General features: G+C 41.4%; 1 pseudogene; it reads left to right on the top strand.

The window, feature by feature from the left end:
- Window positions 1-6,393: 6,393 nt before the first annotated feature.
- LOC118602138 lies at window positions 6,394-6,512 on the top strand (annotated as a pseudogene).
- Window positions 6,513-14,139: the final 7,627 nt, after the last annotated feature.

Genomic DNA, 14,139 nt, shown 5'->3' on the forward strand with positions numbered 1-14,139 from the left:
GGGCAGTTTCACAGAAGGACCTCCTCTTGAGTTAATGCTCTATTATCACCATCTTGGAATCTTACATTTTTGACAAGGGGTCCTGCATTTTCATTTTGCTCTGAGCTCCCCAAATTATGAGACTTGTCCTGGAGGAGTGCAGTAGTATTCCAGTAAGCATTGAACACTCAGAAAAAAGCACCACATGTAACATTTGCCATATTCCAGGGTGTAAATACTCCCACTGCAGCAGACATTGAGAGACTTCAGCGACTATGGAGACCTCAGTGACCATGGAGCTAGGCCAAGATGTATGTGGCAGTGCAGACAAGGACAGTGCATTTGCAATGGTATGTAACAGGTACTTGGCCTGTTTGAAACTCAACATAAACCTAATAGGAATAACAATAGTGTCAACAGAAGAGTTTTAACTTTAGATAAAAGATGTTGAGAGTTAGGAGCAAAAGTTGCCCAGCAGGCTAGAGAGCATTCCCTATGCCCAGCATTCCCTAAATGGGGGGTGGAACTGAAATGCTGACATACCTCTGGGGACACTGGAAGATGGTCCAGCACAACCTGCCTTCCCCAAGTTCTGTTGCCACATACCGGATACTCCTTTGCTTTGATCTCCACCCTTGGCCCTCAGAGGTGGTAATTGATCTCTTTCTAGATGAAGACTGGACTCTGGAACTTTAGCTACCCAAATAGGTGTATTTTATGATCTTCCCACATATGCCCACGATATAAGAACACTTGCAGGCAAAGTGGCAGAGGCAGACAGGTGGGGCAAAACAGGGTGCTTTAACACATCTGACAGAAAGCACTCAGAACAAATTTAGGCTATCCAATGTGTAGACACTGCCTCTTGTCTAAATTCCACAGTATACAATGAAAGAGTTAGAACTCCGCAGTGGGTGCTATGATAGCTGACCAAACTCCCACTTCAGGACGAGGCTATCATGCTCCACAGGCCAGGCACACTGGCATCTGGCAGCACACAGCCAGGGCTGAGTCCTTCTTAGGAAAATGTCCTGTGCCAATGGCATCCGTATCACCAAACATTATGTCCCTCCTTCTGGGCAGAGCTCATCCATGACTGGTTCATGTAGGATTTTGTATAAGAGTCCAGATCCCTTGCTTGAGCTTGAACAGCTCTGCATTGTTATGCCAGCTCTAGAGGTCCTCATAGTAGCTCCTGAGGCCTCAGTTGGGATTGTACCACACCCCAATTTCTCCCTGTGCCCAATTCTACTTCTTCTCTCCTTCATTAGTGCTGGTCCCAAGATCACTCCCTGATAAAGTTCCTGCATGCACCCCTCTATCTCAGAATTCTTCCCTGGAAAGCAGCCCAGGACACCCTCCTCTCCCAACGCTGTCTTTATACCACTACTTTCACCTTGTTATGATTTATAGGATTTACATGCTATTCTGCAACTCTGTTTAAGGTCTTCCTCCTTCATAAGTAGATAAAATCTAAGCCCTGAAAAGCCAATAATCAGCCTTTCCAATATTATAATTACATAAATATAAGGCTAAGCAATTTAAATGGAACTGTGGAGAAAAATATGTAACTATGCACTCAAAAGGAAATATAAAGGTAACAAAAATTTGGAGGAGGAGACAGGGGAAGGGAAGCATATATAATCATTTATTAATTTTTACTATTATCCATATTCAGCTCCTTAGTAAGATCATCTATATTTTTAATATTACCATTTGTTGTAAAATATTCAATTTTCTTCTTAAAAATCTTCTTTTGACAGCTCTCTGACTCACTGTTGTAATTTGGGCTGGCTGCTTTATTGGCCTGCTACACAGCTATCTTCAGAGATTTCTTGGCATTACACTTCAGTATTGAGTCTACAGCTTCTTGGATCCTATGTATTCTTTTTCTTGGACTCATTTTTTATTTTACCATGTACATCCTCCAACAATTCTCCCAAAGACATCCTGTAGGAAGATCTTTGGGTCCTATGTATCTGAAAGAATATTTATTTTCCCTCTCACACTTAATTGACAGTTTATCTAGGTATAGAATTCTAGGTTAAAAGTTAATTTCCTCAGAACACAGACGGGTTTACTCCATTTTCCTCTGTTACCTAGTACTGCTGATGCTAATCTGATTCTTGCTCCTTTGAAGAAGAGGTTCTCTTTGGGAAAATGGCAGAGGGTGGTACTACTCCCCATTAGGACATTTGGAAATATGTAAGAGGGGCCTTTTCGACTATGACAATGACTGGGTACCCTCTGCTATTCAATGGGCAGGGGCTTGGGATACAACATGTGAGAAAGTCCCAATCAAAACTGTCCCACTCAAATTGCCAAAAAGGAGAACAAAGTTGCAGGACTCACACTACCTAATTTCAAGACCTAATGTAAAGTAAGTATAATCAAAACAAGTGATACTAGCATAAAGATAGACATAAAGATCAATAGAATAGAAGAAAGTCCAGAAATTGAACCACATATATAATCAATTGATTTTCAACAAAGATTCCAAGGCAAGTTAATGAGGAAAAGGATAATCTTTCAACACGTGTTGCTGAAACAATAGGAGATCCACATACAAAAGAATGACCCTGGACCCATGCTTCATAGCAGCTACAAAAAAATTAACCTGGAATAGATAGTAGACCTAAATGTAGGAGATAAATATATGAAACTTCTAGAGTAAAAACATAGGAGAAAATCTCAATGGCTGGAGTTTGGCAAAGGTTTCTTTCTTTCTTTTTTTTTTTTTTTATGGTGACATTGGTTAACAAAATCCAATAAGTTTCTGCTGTACGCTTTAACAGTAAGGCATGTATATATTTATTCTGTGTGTTCACCTCCCATAGTTAGTTTTCTTTCTGTCACCACATACAACAGAGTGGTTAGATATTTATATAACTTATGAAGTGATCACCCTCATAAATCCAGTATGTGACACCATACATAGTTATTACGATACTACTGACTATATTCCTCATGCTATACTCTACATCCCCATGACTATTTTGTAACTACCAATTGGTACCTCTTAATCCCCTCTCCCCTTCACCTGTCCCTCACCTCCATCTGACAATCATCAAAATATTCTTTGTATCTCTGAGCTTGTTTCTGTTGTTTGTTTGTGTATCCCATACAATCAGTACAATAACCTATAGGTCCTTCTATGTTGTTGCAGATGGCAAGATTTCATTCTTTTGTATGGCTGAGTAATATTTTTTACTAATTATATATATATAATTTTATTATTCATATTTTACACACACACACACACACACACACACACACACACACACATACATGTACCAGCTCTTCTTTATCCATTCATCCATTAATGGACACCCAGGATGCTTTCAGGATGCCTTTTTGGCTACTGTAAATAATGCTGCAATGAGTGTTTTGGGTTTCTTCAGATAAATACCCACAAATGGGATAACTGGGTCCTTCTTTGTCTCCCGTTACGGCCTTTGCGTTAGCTTTAAAATCTATTTTGTCTAGCATAACTGTTGCTACCTCAGGTTTTTGTTTGTTTCCATTTTTATGAAACATCTTTTTTCATCCCTTCACTATCAGTCTGTGTCTTTTGATCTGAAGTGAGTCTCTTGTAGTCAGCCTATGTAAGGGTATTGTTTTCTTATCCATTCAGCCACCTTATTTTTTAATGGCGCTATTAATCTATTTACATTTAAAGTAAGTATTGCTAGATATGTAGTTATTGCCATTTTATTATTCATATTTTATATTTTTTTTATCTTTTTTGTTTTTTTCTCTTAAAGTAGTCCCTCTCACATTTTCTGTAATACTGGCTTGGTGATGATGAACTCCTTTAGCTTTTTCTTGTTTGGGAAATTCTTTATCTGTTATTAAATTCTAAATGATAGTTTTGCAAGATAGAGTAACTTTGGTTGTAGGTTCCTGGTTTTCATCACTTTGAATATTTCTTGCGAACAACTTCTGACCTGCAAAGTTTCTGTTGAGAAGTCAGCTGACAGTCTTATGGGAGCTCCTTTGTAGTTAACTGACTTCTTTTCCTTGCTACTTTCAAGATTCTCTCTTTCTCTTTAACTTTTGGCATTTTAATTATGATATGTCTAGGTGTGCTCCTTTTTGAGTTTATCTTGTTTGGGACACTCTATGCTTCTTGGGCTTGTATATCTATTTCCTTCACCAGATTAGGGATGTTTTCAGTCATTATTTCTTGAAATAGGTTTTCAATTCCTTGCTCTCTCTCTCTTCTCCTTCTGGTATCCCTATAATACAAGTGTTGGTATGCTTGATGTGTTCCCAGAGGCTCCTTAAACTATCCTAATTTAAAAAAATGTTTTTTTTTTCTTGTTGCTGTTCCAATTGTTTTTTGTCTGCTAGCTTATCTTCTAAACCTCTGATTTAAGCCTCTGCTTCATCTAATCTACTGTTAATTGCTCCAAGGTATTCTTTATTTCAGTTATTGTATTCTTCATTTCTAACTTGTTCTTTTTATATTTTTTATCTCCAGCTTTATGTTTTCTATCTCTTTGTTAAAGTTCTCACTGGTTTCATCTACTCTTCCCCTAAGTTCGTTGAACATCCTTATAACTAGCATTTTGAACTCTGTATCTGGTAGATTATGTCTCCATTTTATTTAGTTCTTTTTCTGAAGCTTTGTTTTATCCTTTCATCTGGGACATGTTTATTTGTCTTTCCATTTTGCCTATTTGTATTTGTTTCTATGTATTAGGTAGAGTTGGTATGTCTTCTGGTCTTAGTAGAGTGTCCTTAGTAGGTGTGCTGTGGTGCCAAGTGGCACAGCTTTCTCTGGTCAGCTGAGCTGGATACTTCAAGGTATGTCCCTTGTATGGATTATGTGTGCCTTCCTGTTGTAGTTGAGCCTTGGTTGCTGTTTGCTTGTCAGTAAGAGGGATTGACCCTCAGGTTTATTGGTTATGATGACTGACCATGACCAATGGAGGAGCTCTTGAGTAGGTGCTTACCTTACAGAATAGGATTTGCTTTAGCAGGGCTCTGGTGCCTACCCTGTCTGCCCTTTGGGCGTGTCATCCTCAGATATGACCTCAGGTGGTGCTCCAGCTCAGACTGAAGCCAGCAATCAGGTATACAGGTCCAGACTTCCTGGGAGGGGCTCTGCCACAGGCCAAGTTCAGCTACAGCCTGTGCCCAGCCATGGGCTACCAGCATGAGCCACCAAGCAATCCACAGATGGCCACCACTCACACTGGGCTTGGGAATGCCTCGAGAGGCCAAGTTGCAAACCAGGGAAGCTGCCACTAGTGCCAAACTTGGGGCTGCTAAGCAAGTGTATGGGGCATGTCAAGGATAGATGCTATTTGTTTGGGTTTTGTGAACCTTTGAGAGATTTTAAGAAAGTCCACAGCATGAGCCAAAACATGCTGTGTGTATGGAAAAGCTGCTGGAAGTGGCTTGGGTAGACCCACTTATTGGGAGTGAAAGGGTCTCAGATAATCACCAGGGCAAAGTGACCAGTGTTATCCAGGTTGATGGAGGCTCAGATATGGCACCCTCCTGGATCTGCAAACAGGTGGGAGAAGATTTGACAAAGGAACAATGCCCTCTGCCAGCACTTTTGTCTGGGAGAAAGCTACCCCTTCAGCACTGCCCCAAAGCCAGACAACTCAGTTCCTCCCTGTATGTCCCTGACACCTTACGAGCTGCTGCCCCAGAGCTGGAGCTCACAATGAGTGAGAAAGTCACTAAGTAAGTTTGTTCATGGCCCCCTTAAGAGGGAAGTCTGCAACTCCCTCAGCCCTGTCTCATCCTGCCACAATCTCCACTGGTTTTCATAGCCAGAAGTTGTAAGGACTTCTCTTTCCGGCACTGTAACCCTAGGCTGAAGAGCCTGGTATGGGGCTGGGACCCCTCGCTCTTCCAGGGTTACCTCCAGAGCCAAGATATCCCTCCCAATTATCAACCATCCCTAGTGGATGTGGGACTAGCCTGTTTCATGTTTCTGCCTCTCTTACCAGTCTTGAGGTATTCTCTTCCTGTGTCCCTAGTTCCAGGACTTTTGTCCAGCCAGACTTCAAGAGATTCCCAATGATAGCTCTTTTGTAGTTTAGTTGTAATTTTGAAGTAGTTGTGAGAGGAGGCAAGAACTGTGTATTCCACCAGCGTACTCTACCATCTTGACCAGAACTCATAAAGGACTCTTAAAACTTAATAATAACAAGATAAACAAATAAATTAAAAATGGGCAAAAGATTTAAGCAGACATTTTATCAAAGAAGATATACAAAAGGCAAATAAGCACATAAAAAGATACTTATCATTAGTCATAAAGGAAATGCAAATTAAAACCACAATGACTTATAAATGACACCAAATAAAATAAAAATAAAACTAGATCAATTGGACATTACTGAAATTAAAGATGTTTGTTCTTCAAAAGACATCAATTAAGAAACTAAAGTGGTCTACGGCCATGCTACCCTGAACAAGCCCGATCCCGTCTGATCTAGGAAGCTAAGCAGAGTCGGGCCTGGTTACTACTTGGATAGAAGAACACCTAGGAAGACCAGGTGCTGTAGGTGTAAAACAATCGAAAAATAAATGATTGTAAGCTGACAAGCTCCTTGCAATCTGTGAGGTCAATCAAGGGTTGCCTTGCCTAAAAAATAAAAACTAATAATAATAAAATAAGAAACTGAAGTGACAATCTACAGAATGGTAAAAAATGTTTTTGCTAATCATATATCTGATCAGAGACTTGTATCTAGAATATTTAACAAAATTTTACAACTCTATAAAAGCACAAATAATCCAATGTAAAATGAGCAAATGATATGAATAGACATTTTCTCAAAGAAGATATAATAAGCATAGGAAAAGATGCTCAACATCATTAGCCATTAGAGAAACGAACATCAAAACCACAGTGAGCTACCACTTTATACCTACTCAGATGTTTAGAATTAAAAATACAGAAAGTACTACGTGGTGGCTCTGGTGTAGAGGAAGATGGTACTGCTGCTTTGGAAAATGGTCTGGTAGTTTCTCAACCATTTAAACTATACAACTCAGAAATTCCACTCCTAGGTATATAGCTAAGAGAATGGAAATCATACATCCATGCAAAAACTTATACATGAATGTTCACAGCAGCATTATTCGTAATAGCTAAAAAAAAGGAAACAACCCAAGTGCTGATCAACTGATCGATGGTTAATAAAATGTGGTATATCTATATAATGAGTATTATCTGGTAATAAAAAGAAATAAAATATTGACACATGCTAAAACATGGAAATATTGACACATGCTAAAACATGAAAATATTATGTTAGTGAAAGAAGCCAGTCAAAAAGGACTAGATATTGTATAATTCCATGTAGATGAAATGTCCAGAATAGGCAAATATGTAGAGACAGAAAATAGATTAGTGAATGACTGGAGTTGGGAGGGTAAGGTGGCTGGGTGGGTAGGATTGGAGGGTGAATATTTCTTTATGGCGTAATGAAAATGTTCTGAAATTGATTGTAGTGATGGTTGTAAAACTCCAAATACTCTGAAATTCTTTGAATTATACACTTTAAAAGGGTGAATTGTGTGATATGTTAATTATATCTTAATAAAGCTATTAAAAGGGGGAAAAACATATCTAACAGAATAGCTTCATTTAAGAAGACTGACCATTCTTCTTCCAGTGTTCCCATCGGGATTAATCTAGAGTAGGGCGATGGGGGTGGAGGGTGAAAAGGTGGGTAACCAACTTCTTCAGGCACACCTGAAGCCCTCCCAGGAGCCCCGTGCTGGGTTGAGGCCATCAACTGTCAGGGAAGCCTGACCTGCCTATTACTTCAGTGCTCCTCAATGCAACGTCCAGCCAAGGCCTGGCCCAGAGAAGCCACAGATCATTGTGTTTTTGTTGAAGGAAGAGCTGTGTGAGTCATCGTGATAGATGCAGTTGAAACATGGCTCTCAGTCCTTATGACTGAACTGGACCCAAGACAAATGTTGTAAATGGAGCAGCTGGTCGTTCTGGTCCAAGATGGGCCATGCATTAAATAATGAATATCAGTTGCCAACATTCTAAGGGCAGGAAATTTCACGCAAAGAATCTAGTTTGGGACAGGCACAGTTTTCTCAGGTGGATGGTGACTTCCTCCCATTACATGAACATTACATGTTCCAGTATGTCCCAGGCTAGCCTGGTCTTCTTCATGCTTTAATGTTACATATTTGCCCTGGGAGCATCTGAGTTTCCAGCCTACTTTCCCACAAGACTGCCAGAACCTGGTGCTGGGGCTCCATAACAATCTTAGCACTCAGTCAACAGGCTTCGCTGACATTGTAGGAGTGAGAAGCACAAAGTTTTCTGAGGCTTAGGTGAAGAACTTTTCCAATGCCACTTCTGCCACGTTCTGTTGGCCAAACCAAGCATAATGCCAGCCATACTCAAAAGGAGAATGGGAGGTGCTGGAAAGCCACATCGCAAAAGGTGCAGAGATAGAAAGGGGGCAAAATTGAGGCCATTTTTATAATCATGGCTTACATGGTACCAGGCACACAACAGGGGCTAGGTAAGCAATGACTTGCACTTCAAGAGCACATCCACCTCCTGCAGCCATCCTCAACCCCTTAGCCTGGCTTGGAGCCAGAAAGATGGAGGGAAGGGGTTCACCCTCAGGACACCCTATCTACCAGGGTCTCTTGAAGGCAGCTATAATTTTCCCTCTACCCTTCCATGCACGATCAGATGCCCTCTCTTACTGATGTTGACCGTGAGGATGTGAGGTGTTATTGTGGCCATGTTTACACTCCCAGGAGGGCACTGCCACAGAGCTCCTGCTGCATCTTTCCATTCTGGTAAGTTCAAGGAGCGAGTGGCCTTACTGAAACTCACAGTGTCTTTGCGATGTGGCTTTGCTTGGTAGATTGAGTCTCGCTGTAGAACACAAAGCTATGATACTGTAAAGGGGCACGGGCAGAAAGCAGAGGCCCCAGAAGTGGATGACAAGAGGAGACAAGCCAGATGAGAGCTGGAAACCCCACATGCTCAGACAATGATTGCCTCCTAAGCCCTTGGACTGCAAACAGCCATCTTTCTCTCACCCCCTCATCTCATATAGAGGCTCCTCCCTACAAGCTGGGGTGTAGATTGTTGGAATGAGGAAGTTGAGGCCAAAGTCTGGAGTTAATTGTCCAAGGTCATTCAGTGAGTTAGAGGCAAAGGGGATCTTGTCTTTGAATTTCAAGCTTGGTATATGTTGCTTACCCCCACCCTGCACCATTTCCAATGGTTTATTGATTATTAAACCCTGAAGTAAAGGCTGCTCTACCATACTCTACAGGAGAGGCCAGAAGAGAAAGAGGCTTGAGGAATAGCTTCCAATGCCCCTGATTATTGGGCACCCGCATTCCCTCCTCTCCACACCACCACTCTTCATTTCCTTGCCTCGGACACATCACATGCTCCCACATCTCTGCGCTTTTGTTCATGCTGTTCCATCTTCCAGGTACTCCTGCCCACGTGACCCAGACTAGCAAACTCCTCATCTTGCAAGACCCTATCTAAGTGGCACCTCCTTCCGGGAGCCCTCCTGACTCCCACAGGCCAATTGGGGTCTCCTGCGGGCTCCCTAGGCTCTTCCTCCTGCTGTTTTTAAAGATCATTTTCACCAATCTTGTGGGGCTGTGAGGAAATAAGCAGTAGCTCTCAGTCACTATTGGAGTGACAAGTGGCAAAAGCTCGCAGGACAACTGGATAATCAAACTGTTTTCCAAATTTCAAACGTACACACCCTTTGACCTGACAATTCCAACCTTAGAAATTTATTCCACAATAAAATCATTCACAGGGTTAAAGGAATCATGGAAAGTCCATTCTGTGGAACCTCTTCAGCCTTAGTCTATGGACTGATGAGGAATAAAGTAAGTGACAAAAGTCAGACACAAAACAGCAGACATGGGATCCTTCTAGCAGTGTAAAAATATGAAAGAATGTGTAGAATTATGTGCTTGAATATATGTAGACTATTTCCAGAAGGAGACATTCTAGATAATGCTAAAAATGGGTGTCTCTGGATTTTTAAACATCTCCTCATGTATATTTTACCTGTTTATAAAGTAACAATATGCTAGCTGTGGAAAGCAGACTGACTCTATAACCTTTTATAACGTTCAGATATTGTTTTCCATGCACATGCATGATCTTTCAAAATATAGCCATAATAAGTAAACCTGAAAGGGAGCAAATAATCTCGGAGTATTATTTTTTGTATGCATGTCTCCCTCTCACTTCAACCTGGATTGAGAGGAATTATGTCTGAGGCCAGACCGTGCCCCCCACCTCCATGTCCTGCCACCAAGAAAGGGTCAGGAAATATCTGATGAATGAATAGATGAGTAGGGGGATGTACTGCTGAATGGGGCAGTCCTTGAACTTCTAGTTCATACCTGATCCAGCACTGGGTCCTCCCCAGATCCTGAGGTCAGGATGCTGCCACACCCAGAGCTCCATGAAACTCTCAGACACCTTGAATCCTCAGTCAGGAAGCAGGGACTCTCCCTTCCCCCTCACACTGTCACCATTATCTCTGACATTTCTTCTTGTCTTTACTCTTAAGCTTTACCTGACCCTTTATTGAGGAAGCACAGACAAAAATGATGGACACTACAGACAGACAGGTGGGCGGGCAGGCAGGCAGGCGGGCAGACAAAAAATGATAGAAAAAGTCAGGCCTCAGAAATCCCACATGGCCACCAACTTACTAATAAGCCCTGGACAACTCTTTATCTCTTTCAGCTTGACTTTCCTCATCTGTTAATGGGGAGACTAGTTCCCCTTTCCAGGCTACTCTGAGGATAAAATGAGATCAGGTATGAAAACACATACAAAGTGCCAGGTGCACAGTAAGTGCGCATACCGTCATCCATCCCTTTCCCCACTCCTTGATCCTTGCCTCAGGGGTCTGGCAGCACCTGAAAAGATCAAGTTGGAATATAGACACTTAAACAATAAACACTATTTGAAAACTGTTTGTGTTAAAAATATAAAAGCAGCCACCAGAAAAATAGAGATAGAAGATAAATTTTCAAAAACAGTAGAGGGAAAAATTGGAACAAAGACAATTTGGTCAATTTTGAAATGTAAACACATTAAGAAGAGAAACTAAAATGTCTACAAATAAGCCCAAACAGATTAACAACTGCAATAAACATTAATGTTTTCAATTTCCCTGTTAAAAAGCAGAGACTCTCAGGATTCTCATGATGCCCAACTGTGTGTGTATACAAGAGACAAAGCATCTCAAGAGCTACCTCGGGGTTGGAGGCCCTTCCTACCACCTCCCCCTACTCCAGTCTCACCTGTCCTGATGCTCCATGCCTCTAATGCATAGAGCTGGCCATTAGGCCCCTCTCTCTGGATGGCAGAAGAGCACTTTGTTATCACTGAAGTTGGGGCTGGCTGGTGATGGCAGTCAGCTTACTAATCACCTTCTTTCTGCAAATTAGGAAGGATGCTCATTCCTCAATTCTCTCACCTTCCAAAAGCAGTAATAGACTACAACATCGCTACTTTCAATGACTTTGAGAGCAGCTGCAGCTGCACACAACCCATGCTGGCACTAAAACCCTTCCTCGTCTCTCATCACCAGCACTGAGCTCTTGGAGCCCATGTACACGGATCACAGTATAAGGACTCGGGTCTGTCCTAAGTGCCCTCGGTCCACTGTCTGCTAGACCTATATGGAAGACTTTGATTTGTCCTTTTAAGAGGGGAAGATGATCAGTAAAAGAGGTCTTCAGAGTTAGAATGTAAGTACTAGAGCTTGTTTAGGCCAAAAAACTTCATTACAAATGGGGAAGCCTAGAAGGGGAGAGTAATTTCACTGAGAACATACAGCATGTTAAGGGTAGTCCACCCCAAATGTAACCCCAAATTTGTTCAGTCAAATACTGCCCTCATAAATCGTGCCATCATTACACACTAAACATATATTTGATTTTTTCTTTACTTTTTTAAACTGAAATATCTTTAGTTTAAAAGCTTTCTTACCAAAATATATTTAGTATGAAATGAAAGTTTGAGTCACTTGCCATAATTAGAAGGTAATCCATGAAATAAAATTTAAAAATTGTTAATTTCTAGTTAGAAACTGTGGTCATTCCACACTGTGATTTTGAAGCCTGTTTTTCTAGCAAGTGCTAGCAAGTGTTAAAGACCTATCAGCATGTAGCTGAACACTTCTCCTTTGTATAATAAAAAGACTGAAAGGGAAATGAAAAAGGAAGGTTCTTTCTCTCTGTCATCCCATGCTGTTCAATATGCCTCTGGCCACATCTCCTCAAACAGTCTTGGGGACATTGTCTCAGGTATGTTAGAGTCCTATAGGCTTTGTACTAACACCCTACCCCCAGTCTCTGCCTTCTAATTTGTAAAGTGGGGATAAGAATATCTACTGCTAAGGGATGTTGAAGGCCATGAAATTTGACGAGGTGACATGTAAATCACCCAGCACAACATCTTCCTCTGAGGGAGTACAGTTATTATCAACACAATGACTCTGAAGGAGAGACTAGCTTTAGCAATCCTCTCCAATGGGAGGAACACACAGAGTAGATGTCACCTCTTCCAACCTTCCCTTTGTATGGATGAGGGGCCTGAAGGCCCAAGACAATGCCTTTTCCCTTAGACTCTGTGAGTATAGCATCTGTAGCCAGAAGGCTATCAGGGGCTCAGGAAAATGTTTGAGATGAAAAGTAGGGGAGGGAGGGAAAAAAACACAATGATGCATCAAAATGAATAAATGTTTATTTAAATGTTCACAGAACATAACATTAGTTAATTGCATCTCAGCTCAGCCCTTGTGTGTGTGGTGTGGATGTGACAAAATGTTGTAAAATAGCCCTGGCCACAAAAAGGAAGGAGATTTGCCAAAGAGTCTATTCATTCATCCATTTATACAACAGCAACTTCACAGAGTGAAACCAGCAAGGCCCACATGCAGAGCCCTAATCCCGCCCAAGGGGCAGCTCAGAGTCACCACTTCCCTTTTGCTCTCTTAGTAACCTGTCCTGAATTCGATTCTATCATCCATCTCCCCCCCCCCCCCCCCCCCCCCCCCCGCGCAGGGTCCCTCCTGTACACAAGGGAAACTGGGGCTCAGAGAGGACAAAACCGGCCTGAGGTCACAGAGGTTCACCTAGTTAGTGGCAAAGCAGGGATTTGTACCCAGATCTCCCTGCCATATCTCTTCTGGAAATGAGCAGGCCTGCATCCCCCAGGGACCCTTTTCCAGCTCCTCATGAATATTTACACTGCCGACCCAGGACTCCCCCTTCCAGAAGTCTGCAAGGAAGCCCATTACCAATTCATGTGGCACCAAATGCATTTCTAATTAAGAGAACACGGTTGTTCTAATTTTAATATCACTCACATACTACATCCATCCGCCTCTCTTTCTTTTCATTTCTGTAAGGGATGTTTTCGCCTCCTAAGAGCATGATGCAAACTCAGCTCTTTTGTCTGTTACTTGGGATGAATCATTTTTAAAATGGTTCTTCATAACCTGAGTGACTCGAACCACTGGTTCTTGGGTCCCTGACAGAGGCTTCCCCCATTAAGCAGAGAACATCCACCCAGTTAGCACCTGGAGCAGGATGGAGGCTGGTGGCCTTAACCCCTGTTAACCAGAGGCCTGCCAAGCCTCTGCTGACTCATTTCCCCCAACTTTCTCCCTCCCTTTCTCCCCTCTAGCCTAGGATTCCCAGATAAAATACAGGGTGCCCATTTAAATTAGAATTTCAGTTAAACAACAAAAAATTTTTTAGCATAAGTTTGTCCCATGCAACATTTAGGACATATTTATACCAAAAAAAAAAAAAAAAATTCACTGTTTATCTGAAATTCTAAATTCAGAAATTTGAGTGGGTGTCCTATATATTTTTTAATCTTAATATATAATGGGTTTATTACTTTTTAAATTTTTTAAGAAAGTTTTCAATTACAGTTGGTGTACAATATGATATTAGTTTCGGTTATACAACATAATGATTAGACATTTATATAGCTTATAGAGTGATCACTCCACTAAGTCTAGTACCCATCCGACACCATACATAGTTATTACAGTATTATTGACTATATTCCCTGTGCTTTAAATTCCTGTGACTGTTTTTATAACTGGCAATTTGTACTTCTTAATCCCTTCTCCT

This window comes from Rousettus aegyptiacus, unplaced genomic scaffold, assembly GCF_014176215.1.
Source record: "Rousettus aegyptiacus isolate mRouAeg1 unplaced genomic scaffold, mRouAeg1.p scaffold_m13_p_4, whole genome shotgun sequence".
Classification (NCBI taxonomy): domain Eukaryota; kingdom Metazoa; phylum Chordata; class Mammalia; order Chiroptera; family Pteropodidae; genus Rousettus; species Rousettus aegyptiacus.